We start from the raw sequence: 15797 nt of genomic DNA, 5'->3' as shown, positions 1-15797 counted from the left end.
TTTAAGAAAAACATCGAGAATAAACTCTACAATCATTTAAAGACATATTTTAAACAAAAAGTTAGCCCTGTTGATGACTTATATATTATAATGAGAATATATAAAATTTGATTGTTATGTGGGAATTGTATATTGTGTGTGTGTTGTGGGAAAGTATTGTGGGAATCTAAAGGAGTTCAAAATAAAATATATGAACCCATATGGTTTATGGCCACCACTAACACCACACTTATATCCACTAGATTTTTGCCTTTTTTGGTGGATGAAAACACTATAATATACAAAACAAGTGTAGAGACCGTGGAAAGTTTCGGTTATCGAATTTATGATGCTCAAAATATCATTAGAAACTGCTATAATCGAATTTTAGTAAATGTTTGGTTTTATTTGATAAAGATAATATAGGAACAGGATAATACAGAACCTCTGGTTTGGCAAAATTTGCACAAACTACTATCTTAATTAATATTAATATCCTTAATATTTGCCAACATTGTTTCTGATCAATTTGTGATGATCAAAATGAAGAACAAACAACTATTTAACATAACCAATCATATCCAAATTAACCTCATTTCGAGTATTTTGACATCCTGTTTTTTTCTCCAAAAGTGTTACTATTTTAACGTCCTAAACGCATTCCCAAAATTTATTTTTTCTCCCAACCATGCTCTATAATAATCAAATTCATGTTGGCAGTAGTCAGAAACAAATTCGCTATTTTTTGGAAATATTGACGGTTAAAAAATTACATTTTTACATTTTACAAGTTTAAATTACAATAAGTAAAAAAGCCACTTTTGTCATTAAAAACTCGTATAAGGCAAAACGTCCAAATTCGTTGTTTTTGGTTCCTTTGTCATGCTTTTTTTGATGTTCTCATTCGAAATTTGACAGGCTAATAACAAGATAATAACAAGATTTTGAAATTTAAACTTCTCCTGTTTAAGCTGTATAATAACTTTATTTGATTTGTTCTCATGCTGTTCCTTATATAATTTATAATTAAGTTTTAACAAGATTAGGGAAATCTTTCTTGTTCACCTTTATGTTAAAAGTTATATTATTTATTTGCCAAGTAGTGTCAAATAACTTAAATTACTAATTTTTACGTTTCCCCAACATAAGTTGAGTTTAAGCTTAGATAAGTTTAGTTTAGACTGTGTTGTTTGCGCCTAATCTGTCACATTCAAACTTTAATATAGTTGTACTTAAAATTGACTTGAAAGTGTCGGAGAAGCAGGCTTCCAAATCAAATTATTATTATTAAATACTTTATTTTTTCGTCTAAAAACAATCCTACATCTAATCGATACTATTTGATTGCTTTGATGCATTTTCTTATAGCTATAATTATAGTACAAATTTTAGTAATTACTACTAAAAAATCTATTATTCTCTTGCTTTTTGATGCTAAACTTAGAAAAACATTCATAAATAACGTGGTCGTCAGAACTAATTAAACTTGCTGGGATTACAACAGTCGAGTAAGTCACAAACCTTTTATTGAGTTAAATATACATCTGTTTTTTGATGAAATGTTTTTTGACAGTTTCCAAGTCAATTTTCAAGACTGAGGTCTGTCAATTTGTCTGAAAACTATGAAAACTGGTTACAAAGACAATTTTTAAGCCTCTCAAGTCTATTTTCATTGTTTCTAAGTCAATTTTCAAGACTTTAGACAAAAAAGACAGTAGTTTTTAAGATTCTCAAGTCAATTTTCAAAACTTAGGTTTCCAATTTGTCTGAAAACTATGAAAAATGGTTACAAAGACAATTTTTAAGCCTTTTTCACAGTTGCCAGATCAATTTTCAAGACTAAGGTCTTTCAATCTGTCTGAAAACTATGAAAACTAGTTACCAAGACAATTTTGAAGCCTCTTAAGGGTATTTTCATTGTTCCCAAGTCAATTTTCAAGACCAAGGTCTTTAAATCTGTCTGAAAACTATGAAAACTAGTTACCAAGACAATTTTTAAGCCTCTTAAGAGTATTTTCATTGTTCCCAAGTCAATTTTCAAGACCAAGGTCTTTCAATCTGTCTGAAAACTATGAAAACTAGTTACCAAGACAATTTTGAAGCCTCTTAAGGGTATTTTCATTGTTTCTAAGTCAATTTTCAAGACTGAATTGAATTTGTCTAAAACTGGTTACAAAGACAATTTTTAAGCCTCTCCAGTCGATTTTCATTGTTTCTAAGTCAATTTTCAAGACTTTAGACAAAAAAGACAATAGTTTTTAAGCCTCTCAAGTCAATTTTCTCAGTTTCCAAGTCAATTTTCAAGACGAAAGTTTTCAATTTGTCTGAAAACTATGAAAACTGGTTACAAAGACAATTTTTAAGCCTTTTTCACAGTTCCCAGATCAATTTTCAAGACTAAGGTCTTTCAATCTGTCTGAAAACTATGAAAACTAGTTACCAAGACAATTTTTAAGCCTCTTAAGGGTATTTTCATTGTTCCCAAGTCAATTTTCAAGACTAAGGGGTTTCAATCTGTCTGAAAACTATGAAAACTAGTTACCAAAACAATTTTTAAGCCACTTAAGGGTATTTTCATTGTTTCTAAGTGAATTTTCAAGACTGAATTGAATTTGTCTGAAAACTGGTTACAACGACAATTTTTAAGCCTCTCCAGTCTATTTTCATTGTTTTTAAGTCAATTTTTAAGACTTTAGACAAAAAAGACAGTAGTTTTTAAGCTTCGCAAGTCAATTTTCAGAGTTTCCAAGACTAAGGTCTTTCAATTTGTCTGAAAACTATGAGAACTGGTTACAAAGACAATTTTATTTTTAAGCCTCTCAAGTCTATTTTAATTGTTTCTAAGTCAATTTTCAAGACTTTAGACAAAAAAGACAATAGTTTTTAAACCTCTCAAGTCAATTTTCACAGTTTCCAAGACTAAGGTCTTTCAATTTGTCTGAAAACTATGAAAACTGGACACAAAGACAATTTTTATGCCTTTTTACAGTTCCCAGATCAATCTGTCTGAAAACTATGAAAACTAGTTACCAAGACAATTTTGAAGCCTCTTAAGGGTATTTTCATTGTTCCCAAGTCAATTTTCAAGACCAACCTCTTTAAATCTGTCTGAAAACTATGAAAACTAGTTACCAAGACAATTTTTAAGCCTCTTAAGTGTATTTTCATTGTTTCTAAGTCAATTTTCAAGACTGAATTGAATTTGTCTAAAACTGGTTACAAAGACAATTTTTAAGCCTCTCCAGTCCATTTTCATTGTTTCTAAGTCAATTTTCAAGACTTTAGACAAAAAAGACAATAGTTTTTAAGCCTCTCAAGTCAATTTTCTCAGTTTCCAAGTCAATTTTCAAGACCAAAGTTTTCAATTTGTCTGAAAACTATGAAAACTGGTTACAAAGACAATTTTTAAGCCTTTTTCACAGTTCCCAGATCAATTTTCAAGACTAATCTCTTTTAATCTGTCTGAAAACTATGAAAACTAGTTACCAAGACAATTTTTAAGCCTCTTAAGGATATTTTCATTGTTCCCAAGTCAATTTTCAAGACTAAGGGGTTTCAATCTGTCTGAAAACTATGAAAACTAGTTACCAAAACAATTTTTAAGCCACTTAAGGGTATTTTCATTGTTTCTAAGTGAATTTTCAAGACTGAATTGAATTTGTCTGAAAACTGGTTACAACGACAATTTTTAAGCCTCTCCAGTCTATTTTCATTGTTTTTAAGTCAATTTTTAAGACTTTAGACAAAAAAGACAGTAGTTTTTAAGCTTCGCAAGTCAATTTTCAGAGTTTCCAAGACTAAGGTCTTTCAATTTATCTGAAAACTATGAGAACTGGTTACAAAGACAATTTTATTTTTAAGCCTCTCAAGTCTATTTTAATTGTTTCTAAGTCAATTTTCAAGACTTTAGACAAAAAAGACAATAGTTTTTAAACCTCTCAAGTCAATTTTCACAGTTTCCAAGACTAAGGTCTTTCAATTTGTCTGAAAACTATGAAAACTGGACACAAAGACAATTTTTATGCCTTTTTACATTTCCCAGATCAATCTGTCTGAAAACTATGAAAACTAGTTACCAAGACAATTTTGAAGCCTCTTAAGGGTATTTTCATTGTTCTCAAGTCAATTTTCAAGACCAAGGTCTTTCAATCTGTCTGAAAACTATGAAAACTAGTTACCAAGACAATTTTTAAGCCTCTTAAGAGTGTTTTCATTGTTTCTAAGTCAATTTTCAAGACTGAATTGAATTTGTCTGAAAACTGGTTACAAAGACAATTTTTAAGCCTCTCAAGTCTATTTTCATTTGTTTTTAAGTCAATTTTAAAGACTTCAGACAAAAAAGACAGTAGTTTTTAAGCCTTTCAAGTCAATTTTCACAGTTTCCAAGTCAATTTTCAAGACGGTCTCTCAATTTGTCTGAAAACTGGTTAAAAAGACAATTTTTAAGCCTCTCAAGTCTATTTTCATTGTTTCTAAGTCAAATTTCATGACTAAAGTCTTTCAATTTGTCCTATCCGGAAACTATATAACTTTATAATAACAACTTGATCATTTTGTCAATGTAACCAGAAAATAATATTTCTACTTATTTTCTCAAAAGATAACAAGTAGCGTTATACAAAGTACGCTTAAAAAACCGGCACTTAGCAATTCAAATACCCATTTAGCTAGTTTCAAACCGACAAACCAACTGGGAGGTCTTTCTAGACGGCCAAAAAAAATTAGAGACTATCCTGCCCGTATTGCTAAATTGCTTTATTGGATTTCCTTACCCACAGAAAACCGGCAATAAACGGTCAAGTTAAAATATTTAAATAGGTACGGATAGGCCCTTTTAAAATTGCGTAATCTTAGTTTGGGTTCCTTGTTGATGGAGCAATATCCGATGTTCGACAAACCCTTTCTGGTCATATAACAGGCGGTGAAGGTACCAATTAGTCCCTGTAAACCAATAGAATATTTTTTTTGCTGATACAGTGGGTTCCATGGTTAAACTGCCATGAATAGTTTGAGAACTATCATTTTTATTGAAAGTACTGAAACACTGTTTGATGCAGGAAATAAATAAGTCAAACAGAAAAAGTTTTAAAATTTTATAGAAAATCTAAAAATGTGTTAAAAAATAGAGCAAAAGCAGCAACACTGTTAAGTTACATTGACATCTGTCAAAAACACTCATGGGATGGGACACGGAAAATGTCATATTTACCATTGAAAAGTTGGTAAATTACATTTAAACAGTTGGGAAAGTTGAAATTGTAAAAGCACGTCTTCTAATTGTGACAATGTAAATTTGCAGCTGGCAACACTGTTAAGTAAAATTGACATCTGTCAACAACACTCATGAGACACGAAAATGTCATATTTACTCTTGAAAAGTCTGTAACTTACATTTAAACATTTGGAAAAGCTGATATTGTCAAAGCGTATTCTCTGATTGTGACAATGTAAATTTCCAGTTGGCAACACTGTTAAGGTAATTTGACATCTGGCAACAACAGTCATGAGACACGGAAAATGTCATATTTACCATTGAAAAGTCTGTAAATTACATTTAAAAAAGTTGGGAAAGCTGATATTGTATAAGTGCGTCCTCTGATTGTGACAATGTAAATTTGCAGTTGGCAACACTGTTAAGTAAAATTGACATCTGTCAACAACACTCACGAGACACGGAAAATGTCATATTTACCCTTGAAAAGTCTGTAACTTATATTTAAACAGTTGGAAAAGCTGATATTGTAAAAGCGTATTCTCTGATTGTGACAATTGTAAATTTGCAGTTGGCAACACTGTTAAGGTAATTTGACATCTGTCAACAACTGTCACGGGACACGGAAAATGTCATATTTACCATTGAAAAGTTGGTAAATTACATTTAAACAGTTGGAAAAGCTGATATTGGATAAGCGTATTCTCTGATTGTGACAATGTAAATTTGCAGTTGGCAACACTGTTAAGGTAATTTGACATCTGTCAACAACAGTCATGAGACACGGAAAATGTCATATTTACCATTGAAAAGTCTGTAAATTGCATTTAAAAAAGTTGGGAAAGCTGATATTGTATAAGCGCGTCCTCTGATTGTGACAATGTAAATTTGCATCTGGCAACACTGTAAAGTTAAATTGATATCTGTCATTAACCGTCATGTGATACGAAATCATCCAAATCCATGGCAACTGTGATTTTAAAAGTTTCAATTACAACAAAAACAGCAAAATGGAATAACTGGCAATCCGACAACAATGCACACAACTCGTTAAAAATCGAGATTAAGTAGGTTACGTTTCTATCTAACCTGCACCTATTAAATAACGTGCGTGTGAGAAAGAGAGAGAAATAGCTCGCAACTAATCGCTTAGCAAAACGAATACAGTTTGAAAAAATCAAACTCACTGCATCTCAATATTCTCTAAAACTTTTGTATTTAACATGATACACATGTTGTATTTATCGTTGACTCACCCTGTACAAAAAATTAATAATAGAATATGTTGTGTGTTTTATCGACTTGTTTTTACAATTATTGATCGTCCAGAAGATATCAATAAAAGTTGTCTAATCCGTGGATAATATAGCGTTTTTCCAACTATTAACCATATTTTTAAATGTCCTTTTATTGAAAATTTATGACAACATGAAGAGACAACCTAATTTATCTGTGTCAGTATATTTCATATGTCATATGTCTTAATAGACATTGACATTATTATTTACCTAGGTTCATAATATTTCCTTTTTTTGTTGTGTTTGTGCCAAACTAGAGGTTAGACTCTATTTTTAACCTAGATCAGCAATGACCATAAAAATAGAGAAAACTAATCGGTCAATAATGATATGTATGTTAGTAGTGGAAAAACATGTTATACATGGGATATACTCAACGGATCTTATGTATTGTATAATAAACAGTAGAATAGTCATCCAAAACATTTATTGTACCATATGCTATTATTACAACTTTTCTACATGTGATCAAAGCTGTGTCAAAAAATTACAAAACAAATATCGAGCAACCGGTTTCCAGTTCACGAAAACTGTTTTTTAATGTGAAACGTACACATGCCTTGAAAATGTGGAGGTATAATGTACGTTCAGAGGCGTCCTTTAAAATCTACCTAAACACCTTAACAACAAAGAATAAAATTTCACAACATTTTCTAGAAAAAATATGTCAAAGTGTACTTAGCACCGGAATTTGAGTTGAAAGTATAACAATGATTAACAAGCCTTGCAAAATTGAAGTATTTTCATTTGTACGCCACTGAACAATGGTCATCTCCTCTGCATAAGACTGCTTAGCAAGAAGTGCTAATAAGAAAAATAAACAGTTTCAAATGTGTTTCTCTGAGAGCTGCTGTACCTTAGGATAAAAAGAGCAAAAGAACAAACAATGTTTCAACAGTACTTAGAAATATTTAGATCCGTTAAGACGTGACAACTAACGTTGTTTAAACTAATGACCAAATAACTTCATAAAATTTTAATTAAAGTCAGGGCAAATCATTCACACAAATTACAGTGGTAAAAGTATCCAATTATCATCACATTTTTGTAATGATTTATGAAGCTGCACTCGATACAAAACAAAACCACCAAATATTTCGTCATAGGGCTACCTTAAAAAAGTACACAAAACCAATAATTCAAACATCCCATAAAGTTTACTACCCACATCAGAATTGAAACAAAGTTTGCGGCGTCTCCACTTTATTACACCTCCATCAGTAAAATTTTTCGAAAAAAAAACTATGGGCAGAAGCACTTTTCTGTTTATGTCTTTATAACCCTTTAGGCCGGGTAAAATAACGTCGAGTCGGTTCTTTTGATGTCTTTAAGGACATTTATGGTTAGGCGTTTAACATTTCTGTTGCATCCATCGGTCCTTTTGTATTTCTAACTCTTGTAAGGTCTGAGAACTTGATTCAGACGTGTCGTTTTATGCAGGAGAGTCGGATTAATAAATGAATCATTTTATGACACTATACCTGAGTAGGATAGTGTTGGCAATATTCGTATAGTGTGGAAACATTCCCCTCATAATTATAAAACCCACTACACCATTTTCAAATGTAATTCAGAATAAGGAACTGCAATTCAGAAATCTTCAAATGAAATTCAGAACATTGAAAGGCAATTCCATACAATACATTATCTGTGGATAAAATTACCAAAACTGAAACTCACTTTAATAAATTAATATACTTAATAATACAATGAATGAAAAAAAAAATAACACAATTTAGGTTAAAAATTAAACTGAATTGAAACTTTCTGAATTGCAGTTGATTATTCTGAATTACTCTTGACTATTTCTGAATTTCAAATGACTATTCTGATATACACGTTGAGTCGTAATAAAACTGTGAACTGGAGATGTTTTTGGCACAAAGATCCTAGATGTGAGCGAACTGAGATGGTCGGGATCAGGAGAGTGTAACATGGAGAATCACCAAATTTATTACACTGGTGACACAGGAAAGCGACACGAAAATGGAGTTGGTATTCTAGTCAACAATAGCATTCAATCGGCGGTTATCGGATGTATCAGACAATCAGAGGAACGTTATTCAATATAAACATAGCTCAGGAATACGCTCCTACCGCGGAGAAGAGTGAACACGAGATTGAGGACTTGAGGACTACAGTCAGATTGGGGTAGTGATGAAGAACGTGAAGAAGAGAGATGTCACTAATATAATGGGGAACTTCAATGCAAAAATCAGTAAAGGATCAGAAGATAAACTAGTAGGGCTCTACGGACTGGGACAGAGAAACCAAAGATGTTAGGGGATAGATTGGTTCAATTTTGCAAAGAGGAAAATGGCAATATAGTAAAAAACCAGATTGACTCCATACTATTAGTGAACGTTTTCGTAATAGTATGACTTCAGTCATACCCTGGAGGCGATGTTCCTTCTGACCACAACCTATCGGTGTGTCAACTGAAGACAAAACTAAAAAAGACGCTGCCACAGAGAAGAAATATGACATCGAAAAACTCAAAAAACGTTGAAATCCGGGAGGAAGTAAAGGATGCTTTAACATCTGAATTGAAAGACATACATGCATCCATTCCTGAACCAGACAAGACATGGAATACAATGGAAACAAGAATAATTAAAGTTAGCAAACGTTTTTTAAAGCCTGATACCACGAGACAGAAGAGGAAAGGGTGGATGACCGAGGAAATTATGAATCTCATGGAAGACGGAGAGTTAAATCGAATAATACTGAAGAATACTGGACCACTCACAGGGGCATCCGAAAAAAGATCCGAGAAGCCAAAGTAAAGTGGATGACAGAAAAGTGCAGGGAAATAGAAGATCTAAATAAGAAACATGTTCAATATACATAAAACGATCAAAAAAGTCACGGGCGGGTAGACAAAGGAGCTTTTGAAAATGTATCTGACGAGAATGGTAATATTGTGCTTGAAATAAATGATATATTAAGAGTATGGAAAAAATATACTGAACATCTTTTTGAGGATGAACAACGACCGGAAAAACCAATCAGAAGTAAAGCAGACAATTAAACTCAGCAACGGGTCCAGATGAAATACCATCTGAAACTTTTAAAATGTTGGAAGAAGATACCATTGAAACACTAACTGCGCTTTTTAACAAAATTTATGATACCCGATCAATCCCAGAAAGATGGCTTGCATCCACCTTTATTACATTGGCCAAGAAACCCAATGCAAAATCGTGCGAGGACTTCCGCACCATTAGCCTGATGTGCCATGTACTTAAAATATTTCCCAAGATCATTCATGCGCGGATATATAAAAAATGTGAAGAGAACAACGGAGAAACACAATTCGGGTTGAATATATGTGTTTCTTGGATTACACCAAGGCTTTTGACAAATGCCAGCATGGAAAAATGATACAGATATTGGACTAGATGGAAAAGAGATCAGAATTATCGCTAACCTCTACTGGGGCCAAAAAGCTACAGTCAGAGTTGAAAATAGGCAGACAGAATACATTAACATCAAAAGAGGTGTACGACAGGGTTGCATACTGTCGCCTCTCCTGTTCAATCGTTATCCAGACAGCGTTTTCAAGGAGGCTCTAAAAAACACAAATCGAGGCATCAGAATTAACGGTGAAATCATCAATTATATTCTATTTCTCTTATTATGCTGATGATACCGTCGTGTTATATATACTCCACTCTTCTGTAAGGCTTGGAGACTTGGTCGCTATGAAAAAAAGCTGCAATCTTGTAAAATGTGGATTTTCAGAAGAATTCTTAGAATCTCTTGGATAGAAAGAATTACAAACGAAGAAGTACTCCGAAGAATGGGATGTGAGTTTGAAATCATGCTTACTGTGAAGCGTAGAAAATTAGAGTATTTTGGCCATATCATGAGAAATAACAAATACAGAATTCTCCAAAACATAATCCAAGGCAAAGTTTGATGGCCGACGAGGGCCTGGAAGAATTTCATAGCTGGCTAACCTGCGAAAATGGTTTGGAGCAACATCTACTGAACTGTTCCGATGCGCAGCCAATAAGATCCGCATAGTCTTGATGATAGTCAACATCCGTCATCGGAAGAAGAAGCATGGAGTACCACAAGGAACTGTTTTGGTACCGTTGATGTTCTTGCTTTATGTCAATGACATAGTTGGGGCTGTCAATCTGTTGCATCGAGTTGTTTGAACATATCTGGGAGTGACTTGAATCTTATGCAGAGATACATAAATAGCGATTTGGATAGCGTATTCAAATGGCTGTGTAAAAATAAGCTTAGTGTCAACCCACTCAAGTCAAAATTTTGTCTGTTTGGAAAAAAAAGTAGCTGTCTCCTTGGAGCATCTTGAAGTAATTATAGACGGTACCAAAATTAAGCACGACTGTCAAGTAAAGTATCTGGAAGTAATTTTTGATTCCGAACTGAAATTTTGTGCCTATGCAGATAATATAACTAGAAAATTTGCAAAGAAGGTAGGCTACTTTTCGAGAGTGGGGAGACAATTTTCTACGGAGACACCAGCGTTCTGTAACATGCAGATGACATGATATGATGCCTAAATAAGCTTCAACGGGTATTAATAAATATTGAGTATTGGGCAGATAGAAAGAATATGGAGTTGTCAACGGAAAAGACCAAGGCTATGGTATTCAGTAGGGGAAGGAGGTACGTTAATGGAAGGCATGGAACACAAATATCTAGGCTTAACATTTGACGGACAAATGAAATGGACTACTCACATAAATAATGTCTGTCAGAGAGCAGGTAAAGCTATTAATGTCAAAGGCTCTTACAAGGGTTTGGTGGGGTGCGGACCTTGTGACGCTATTGAATGTTTATAAGGGAATGGTTCGCTCACATTTGGAGTATTTTCTCAACTTAACAGGAATAAGCTTAGTAGGACTCAGAATCAGGCCTTGAGGATCGTCACGGGTTGTATAATATGCGTGCTACTTCGGCAAATGTCCTGTTGGCAGAGTGTGCCGAAATACCAATGAATTTGAGATGGGACTGGATTTGTGCAAAATATGCTCTGAAACATCTCGAACGAGAGAGGAGTTTGGTCAGGAAAAGGATGCTGCAGTTTTATGGAATATACCATCGGAAACCTGTGTATTGGGCCAACAGGTTGGTGTCACACCGTACTTGGAGGGTGTTGATCTGGCACTACAATACATGGATAATATTAAAATATCTCGGAATCTGCCATGTTATGAAAGTCCGTATGAATGTCAGATTATGAAAGTTCAGTTCATGGATTCTTGGATTCCAAAAGAACATTTGGGTGCTGAGCAGCTGTGCAATGAAATTATCTTGAATACATTTCATGATTTTACTATGGTACACAGATGCATATGTGGATGGAGTCACTAATAAGAGTGGTTTTGGTGTGAACAATGCTTCAATGGGTTGTGGTATTCAAAGCAGAATAACTGATGCCATGGAGATATGCACCTCAGAGATATGGGCAATGGAGTGGTGTGCGGATCGGCGGATTCAAAAGTAGATTGCAGAAAATCGCAAGAGTTGGTATCAATAGTGCTAATGACTGCACTTTGAAGACAAAAGGAAAAATGTACAGCCTGAGGGAACAAAGGAGGAAAGTTGAATTTTTGTGGATACCCGGCCATTCTAACATTAGAGGGAACGAAAAGGCTGACAAGCTTGCCAGGAGTGGAAGAGAGGACAATTTGGTGATTGGGGATAAATACAGACTTCATTATACACATTTTTTGAGGGTTATTAAAGATCGTATATGGACTTTATTCTTACAGAAGCATAGGAATACATAAGGAGAGTGCATATTTGCGCATGCAGAATGTCCCTCCAAAGGTACCATGGTTCAAAAAGAGAAAGTGTGTGAGCGTGGTCTGTAGGATGAGATCTGGACATTGTCTTATTCCAAAGCATATAGGTATCACGGATTTCCCAGATTGCTCTTGTGGAGTGGAGGGAGATTTGGATCATATTTTCGTGGGATGTGAAAGTCAGGCAGTTAAATCCTTCCCGACTCCTTTGCGTATGGCGGAAATTCTTAGAAAACCACAACATCCGGCATTCAGGAAAATTTATAGATTTTTGGAGGATGAACATTTGATTGGTGTGCTTGCTGATGGGCTGTGCTGGTTTTGCATGGCTGTTGTCTTGAGTGTTTTGGCTTGCACTTGTTGATTTCCTGCATTGTCCTTATCAAATCCTTGGGAGTTGTCCCCAGTTTTTACGTATGGCCCTTTATTGCCAATCTGTTTGTACGAGGAGGGGTAGGGTGCAGTCCCGACGCGCTCAATCTTGGGAGTTGTTGAAGCATCTTGGACAGGAAGAAGTTTGGCTGGATGTTGTTAAGCAAGAGGCCATTGAAACTCTCGAACAGAACAAAATCATCTCAAGTTTTGCTCTTTTGAATTAACTATGGTGGTTTTACCACAGCCGTTTTAAAAGTAAGGAGACGATAGTAAATCAAAGTAAACTTAATAACAATTATTTTTACTTAAGGGAGAAAAACACACATAAATGAAATACTTTATTTTTTTTCTGATATGACAGGCTACAAAATATTTAAAATGTTTGAACTAATAGAGCTTGTGCAAAATGAAACAAGAAAAACTACCATCAAAGCTGATGGAATCACTAATACGAAAATTAAACTTACCTGTCGGTTTTAAAGGTACAAACTATAAAATACAATTTTGATTACAAACTTTCGAAATAAAATTTTAATTATACGTAGGCGAATATACAAGTACCGACATTCGACACTTATTTAAAAGAAATAATAGAAAGTTCCGCTATAGGATGAAAAAAAAAAATAGTAAGAATATGTAATGGAACCAAATAGTGTTTGTATGATGAAATAAAAAGTGATACATAATGGAAACACGTCTGGAATAAAGCCGCGGACAGCAGCACTGATGCAGCAACTCACAAACGGCATTTGAGCTAAACTTATACACTATCATAAGGAATCAGTCTTCATTTTCACACTAAAACGACTATTGTCAAACATCGGCTCGAAATAACGTGGGAAACGCGTTCGGCGTCACTCTCCAGACACTCTCCACTACAAACGTCCACACTTCTAAGGCAGCCTGAGGTGTACTTTTAGATTTTGTAAAAGAAAACGTCCCGATCGCGGTACAAACGACACTTTCCCTACAAATGCACGGTAACAATCATGGCACAATCAGAACTGAACATGCAACCGGAAGAAAGCAACACCTTCCACATCTGGATTCGTTCTCAGGTCGTTTTCCTACATACATTGATTTTTATTTTGGTTTTCATTTGGTAGTAACTTAAGAAAGCGCTTTTCGTACGGTGTTTACACGCAATAGGACGTGTATAACACTGGGTAAAATTACTGAACAACCTGAATTAACAATAGTAAAAATGCCACTTTATAGACACTTAGTCCAAGTGCTTCATCATAGGAACATGATCCAGTTGTTGCCATATGCAACATTTTTAAGACCTAAATCTTTGAACTAACCACTCAACCTTGTTTTTTTTTAATGGATCGGTTTTGGTCAATTTTTGTTCTTCGAACAAATTCTTATTATCAGCAGTTTAAGCCAATTTCCAGCTGTCTGAGTTTAAACTTTGAGAGAAAAATTAAGAGATTAAGATTACTGACTAAAATAACTGATAATTACTACGTTTATATAACCTAACCAATCAAAATGAACGATTTCAATACAATCAAAATTTTTATGGTAAAGAAGAATTATTTTGGTTGATAATATTCAAATATCATTCAATTGGTAATTTACTTCACAGACTGCAGACACTGTATTTACCTAAGATTAATTTTATTTGTGATGCTCATTTAATTTAAACTCTTTCTCCCCTACTTTCTCTAATTTTGTTGTTATTATTAGGTAGAGGGTATCAAAAAAGGTTATGTGTCTGTCATTTCTATAAAAGAATTTGTCTTATGGCCAGGAAATCTATAAATTAACATTGACAAGCTGGGTTTATGCTGTACTTGTGTGGTGTTGATCTATAAATCCTCAATTCGGATCAGAGTTCTTCAAGTTAAGTTTTCTAAATACAACTGAAACAAACGGTCAAATCTGGGATTAAATTTTAAAAGCCTTTAAATTCAGTTAAAAAAAAATGCTAAGTTATTGATTATTTCAACAATAGAAATTTCAACATTTTGAGTGGTTTCTTGCCTAAAAAACCTTTGAAACTTGGTGGTTAGGTTAAACTGGATTTATTTGCTAATCTTAGGGCGGAATTCAGAGATCATCTTAAATCAACACTCATCATTTTCATAAAGTTCACTCAAATTAGGGTTCCTTAAGTCCACCTTACCTTCTGTATTAGTTAATTAGTTACAATAAAGGCTTAATCTGAGTGTGAGTAAACATGACTTACTTTGCGGAATTCGTTTACTTAATCCACTGAAATTCAAGCAACGAAACGTTTATTTTATGATAAATATAAAATAATAACCAAAAAAGACCATTTGACTGGTGAGAAAAAAACATTTTAAGAATGTTTCAAAATACCATTTGAATTTTCTGTATGAATCTGAAAACTAAGGATTTTAAGTTTTACTTTGCCTATTGTATTGTAATTATTTCAGAGACTTCTGGCAATGCCAAAATGTCTCCTAGAGGCTTCTGGCAACGCTAAGTAGAGGAAAAAACATTTCAGAGGCAGCTGGCAACAACCAAAGGCTCTCAGAGGCTTCTGGCAATGCCAAAATGTCTCCTAAAGACCCCTGGCAACTCTAAATGAGTAATGAAGGTTTCAGAGGCATCTGGCAATACCAAAATGGCTCCTAGAGAGGTCTAGCAGTTTCAAAATGTCTTTTAGAGGCTTCTGGCAAAGCTAAGTAAATGAGAAAACTTTTGAGAGGCATTTGACAATAACAAAAGGCTTTTAGAGACTTCTGGCAACTCTAAATGAGTAATGAAGGTTTCAGAGGCATCTGGCAGTACCAAAATGGCTCCTAGAGAGATCTGGCAGTTTCAAAATGTCTTTTAGAGGCTTCTGGCAAAGCTAAGTAAATGATAAAACTTTTGAGAGGCATTTGACAATAACAAAAGGCTTTTAGAGACTTCTGGCAACTCTAAATGAGTAATGAACGTTTCAGAGGCTTCTGCCAATGCCAAAATGTCTCCTATAGAGCTCTGGCAGTATAAAATAGTATATTCTATATTAAGAGCGGAAAGTATATATTTGCCGCTTGCACATGAAATTTGCAGCTTGAGGCGAAGCCGAACGCTGCAATCATGTAAAAGCGGCAAAAGTACTTTTGGCTCGAAATATAGACGATATTTTTTCGACGACTGCTGTGGGGTGGATTAGAAGGACAACTCACA

At 34.1% G+C, this 15797-nt stretch overlaps 1 protein-coding gene across 2 annotated transcripts in view; it reads right to left on the bottom strand.

Annotated features, from left to right (window-relative positions):
* Positions 1-12975: 12975 nt before the first annotated feature.
* The window catches only part of Fs(2)Ket (Importin subunit beta Fs(2)Ket), a 41246-nt gene continuing 38424 nt past the window's right edge, over positions 12976-15797 (bottom strand). For both annotated transcript variants that reach the window (XM_081974269.1, XM_081974270.1), the window contains one exon: positions 12976-15595. The gene's annotated coding sequence lies outside the window, so the exon portion shown is untranslated. The remainder of the gene's footprint in view (positions 15596-15797) is intronic.

This window comes from Ips typographus, linkage group LG2, assembly GCF_016097725.1.
Source record: "Ips typographus isolate SLU linkage group LG2, UJ_Ityp_2.0, whole genome shotgun sequence".
Taxonomy (NCBI): domain Eukaryota; kingdom Metazoa; phylum Arthropoda; class Insecta; order Coleoptera; family Curculionidae; genus Ips; species Ips typographus.
Note: the sequence above shows the minus strand (reverse complement) of the source record. Positions and strands in the feature narration are given on the sequence as shown.